Source organism: Carassius carassius, unplaced genomic scaffold (genome assembly GCF_963082965.1).
Source record: "Carassius carassius unplaced genomic scaffold, fCarCar2.1 SCAFFOLD_67, whole genome shotgun sequence".
NCBI classification, from domain to species: Eukaryota; Metazoa; Chordata; class Actinopteri; order Cypriniformes; family Cyprinidae; genus Carassius; species Carassius carassius.
The window spans coordinates 350,721-356,024 of record NW_026775079.1 but is presented as its reverse complement, the minus strand read 5'-3'; positions in this window follow the sequence as shown (position 1 = coordinate 356,024).

Below are 5,304 nucleotides of genomic sequence, written 5' to 3'. Positions count from 1 at the left end.
TGAATATTGAATGAAGCAGCTCTATCTCACAGAGAGATAAGCTTTTGAGCAGATTTGGGCTAGATTTCACTTTATTTGAACAGAAGCACTATTTCAACATTACTGGTCTCAGAAACCTGTAAACTGACAATCTTGAGCATTGAAGTCCTAACATAAGGTTTTGTGCATATAACTTCTAACACATTAAAAACTGTCTTACAGCATTGCAAAAACATTGTATTTCATAAGGCATAAGAATCTTTCAGTTTGGCAAGATTTGCACTGAATATTGAATGAAGCAGCTGTCTATCATTGAGAGTCAAGCTTTTGAGCAGATTTAGGCTAGATTACACTTCATTTGAACAGAAGCTCTATTTCAACATTACTGGTCTCAGAAACCTGTAAACTGACAATCTTGAGCATTGAAGTCCTAACGTATGTTTTTGTGCATATAACTTCTAACACATTAAAAACTGTCTTACAGCATTGCAAAAACATTGTATTTCATAAGGCATAAGAATCTTTCAGTTTGGCAAGATTTGCACTGAATATTGAATGAATCAGCTTTCTCTCAAAGAGAGACAAGCTTTTGAGCAGATTTGGGCTGGATTTCACTTCATTTGAAGAGAAGCACTATTTCAACATTACTGGTCTCAGAAACCTGTAAACTGACAATCTTGAGCATTGAAGCTATAACATAAGTTTTTGTGCATATAACTTCTAACACATTAAAAACTGTCTCACCGCATTGCAGAAATCATTTTATTTCATAAGACATAAGCATCTTTCAGTCTGGCAAGATTTGCACTGAATATTGAAGGAAGCAGCTTTCTCTCATAGAGAGACAAGCTTTTGAGCAGATTTGGGCTAGATTTCACTTCATTTGAACAGAAGCACTATTTCAACATTACTGGTCTCAGAAACCTGTAAACTGACAATCTTGAGCATTGAAGGCCTAACATAAGTTTTTGTGCATATAACTTCTAACACATTAAAAACGTTCTTACAGCATTGCAAAAACATTGTATTTCATAAGGCATAAGCATTTTTCAGTTTGGCAAGATTTGCACTGAATATTGAATGAATCAGCTTTCTCTCAAAGAGAGCCAAGCTTTTGAGCAGATTTGGGCTAGAATTCACTTCATTTGAACAGAGGCACTATTTCAACATTACTGGTCTCAGAAACCTGTAAACTGACAATCTTGAGCATTGAAGGCCTAACATAAGTTTTTGTGCATATAACTTCTAACACATTAAAAACTGTCTTACAGCATTGCAAAAACATTGTATTTCATAAGGCATCAGCATCTTTCAGTATGGCAAGATTTGCACTGAATATTGAATGAAACAGCTTTCTCTCATAGAGAGACAAGCTTTTGAGCAGATTTGGGTTAGATTTCACTTCATTTGAAGAGAAGCACTATTTCAACATTACTGGTCTCAGAAACCTGTAAACTGACAATCTTGAGCATTGAAGGCCTAACATAAGTTTTTGTGCATATAACTTCTAACACATTAAAAACTGTCTTACAGCATTGCAAAAACATTGTATTTCATAAGGCATAAGCATCTTTCAGTTTGGTAAGATTTGCACTGAATATTGAATGAAGCAGCTTTCTCTCATAGAGAGACAAGCTTTTGAGCAGATTTGGGCTAGATTTCACTTCATTTGAACAGAAGCACTATTTCAACATTACTGGTCTCAGAAACCTGTAAACTGACAATCTTGAGCATTGAAGGCCTAACATAAGTTTTTGTGCATATAACTTCTAACACATTAAAAACTGTCTTACAGCATTGCAAAAACATTGTATTTCATAAGGCATAAGCATCTTTCAGTTTGGCAAGATTTGCACTGAACATTGAATGAAGCAGCTCTATCTCACAGAGAGACAAGATTTTGAGCAGATTTGGGCTAGATTTCACTTTATTTGAACAGTAGCACTATTTCAACATTACTGGTCTCAGAAACCTGTAAACTGACAATCTTAAGCATTGAAGTCCTAACATAAGGTTTTGTGCATATAACTTCTAACACATTAAAAACTGTTTTACAGCATTGCAAAAACATTGCATTTTATAAGGCATAAGCATCTTTCAGTTTGGCAAGATTTGCACTGAATATTGAATGAAGCAGCTTTCTCTCATAGAGAGTCAAGCTTTTGAGCAGATTTGGGCTAGATTTCACTTCATTTGAACAGAAGCACTATTTCAACTTTACTGGTCTCAGAAACCTGTAAACTGACAATCTTGAGCATTGAAGTCCTAACGTATGTTTTTGTGCATATAACTTCTAACACATTAAAAACTGTCTCACTGCATTGTACAAATAATTTTATTTCATAAGATATAAGCATCTTTCAGTTTGGCAAGATTTGCACTGAATATTGAATAAAGCAGCTTTCTCTCATAGAGAGACAAGCTTTTGAGCAGATTTGGGCTAGATTTCACTTCATTTGAACAGAAGCACTATTTCAACATTACTGGTCTCAGAAACCTGTAAACTGACAATCTTGAGCATTGAAGTCCTAACATAAGTTTTTGTGCATATAACTTCTAACACATTAAAGACTGTCTTACAGCATTGCAAAAACATTGTATTTCATAAGGCATCAGCATCTTTCAGTTTGGCAAGATTTGCACTGAATATTGAATGAAGCAGCTTTCTCTCATAGAGAGACAAGCTTTTGAGCAGATTTGGGCTAGATTTCTCTTCATTTGAACAGAAACACTTTTTCAACATTACTGGTCTCAGAAACCTGTAAACTGACAATCTTGAGTATTGAAGGCCTAACATAAGTTTTTGTGCATATAACTTCTAACACATTAAAAACTGTCTTACAGCATTGCAAAAACATTGTATTTCATAAGGCATCAGCATCTTTCAGTTTGGCAAGATTTGCACTGAATATTGAATGAAACAGCTTTCTCTCATAGAGAGACAAGCTTTTGAGCAGATTTGGGTTAGATTTCACTTCATTTGAACAGAAGCACTATTTCAACATTACTGGTCTCAGAAACCTTTAAACTGACAATCTTGAGTATTGAAGGCCTAACATAAGTTTTTGTGCATATAACTTCTAACACATTAAAAACTGTCTCACCGCATTGCAGAAATCATTTTATTTCATAAGACATAAGCATTTTCAGTTTGGCAAGATTTGCACTGAATATTGAATAAATCAGCTTTTTCTCAAAGAGAGACAAGCTTTTGAGCAGATTTGGGCTGGATTTCACTTCATTTGAACAGAAGCACTATTTCAACATTACTGGTCTCAGAAACCTGTAAACTGACAATCTTGAGCATTGAAGCTATAACATAAGTTTTTGTGCATATAACTTCTAACACATTAAAAACTGTCTCACCGCATTGCAGAAATCATTTTATTTCATAAGACATAAGCATCTTTCAGTTTGGCAAGATTTGCACTGAATATTGAAGGAAGCAGCTTTCTCTCATAGAGAGACAAGCTTTTGAGCAGATTTGGGCTAGATTTCACTTCTTTTGAACAGAAGCACTATTTCAACATTACTGGTCTCAGAAACCTGTAAACTGACAATCTTGAGCATTGAAGGCCTAACATAAGTTTTTGTGCATATAACTTCTAACACATTAAAAACGTTCTTACAGCATTGCAAAAACATTGTATTTCATAAGGCATAAGCATTTTTCAGTTTTGCAAGATTTGCACTGAATATTGAATGAATCAGCTTTCTCTCAAAGAGAGCCAAGCTTTTGAGCAGATTTGGGCTAGAATTCACTTCATTTGAACAGAAGCACTATTTCAACATTACTGGTCTCCGAAACCTGTAAACTGACAATCTTGAGCATTGAAGCTATAACATAAGTTTTTGTGCATATAACTTCTAACACATTAAAAACTGTCTTACAGCATTGCAAAAACATTGTATTTCATAAGGAATAAGCATCTTTCAGTTTGGCAAGATTTGCACTGAATATTGTAATGAAGCAGCTTTCTCTCATAGAGAGACAAGCTTTTGAGCAGATTTGGGCTAGATTTCTCTACATTTGAACAGAAGCACTATTTCAACATTACTGGTCTCAGAAACCTGTAAACTGACAATCTTGAGCATTGAAGTCCTAACATAAGTTTTTGTGCATATAACTTCTAACACATTAAAGACTGTCTTACAGCATTGCAAAAACATTGTATTTCATAAGGCATCAGCATCTTTCAGTTTGGCAAGATTTGCACTGAATATTGAATGAAGCAGCTTTCTCTCATAGAGAGACAAGCTTTTGAGCAGATTTGGGCTAGATTTCTCTTCATTTGAACAGAAACACTTTTTCAACATTACTGGTCTCAGAAACCTGTAAACTGACAATCTTGAGTATTGAAGGCCTAACATAAGTTTTTGTGCATATAAATTCTAACACATTAAAAACTGTCTTACAGCATTGCAAAAACATTGTATTTCATAAGGCATCAGCATCTTTCAGTTTGGCAAGATTTGCACTGAATATTGAATGAAACAGCTTTCTCTCATAGAGAGACAAGCTTTTGAGCAGATTTGGGTTAGATTTCACTTCATTTGAACAGAAGCACTATTTCAACATTACTGGTCTCAGAAACCTTTAAACTGACAATCTTGAGTATTGAAGGCCTAACATAAGTTTTTGTGCATATAACTTCTAACACATTAAAAACTGTCTCACCGCATTGCAGAAATCATTTTATTTCATAAGACATAAGCATTTTCAGTTTGGCAAGATTTGCACTGAATATTGAATAAATCAGCTTTCTCTCAAAGAGAGACAAGCTTTTGAGCAGATTTGGGCTGGATTTCACTTCATTTGAACAGAAGCACTATTTCAACATTACTGGTCTCAGAAACCTGTAAACTGACAATCTTGAGCATTGAAGCTATAACATAAGTTTTTGTGCATATAACTTCTAACACATTAAAAACTGTCTCACCGCATTGCAGAAATCATTTTATTTCATAAGACATAAGCATCTTTCAGTCTGGCAAGATTTGCACTGAATATTGAAGGAAGCAGCTTTCTCTCATAGAGAGACAAGCTTTTGAGCAGATTTGGGCTAGATTTCACTTCATTTGAACAGAAGCACTATTTCAACATTACTGGTCTCAGAAACCTGTAAACTGACAATCTTGAGCATTGAAGGCCTAACATAAGTTTTTGTGCATATAACTTCTAACACATTAAAAACGTTCTTACAGCATTGCAAAAACATTGTATTTCATAAGGCATAAGCATTTTTCAGTTTGGCAAGATTTGCACTGAATATTGAATGAATCAGCTTTCTCTCAAAGAGAGCCAAGCTTTTGAGCAGATTTGGG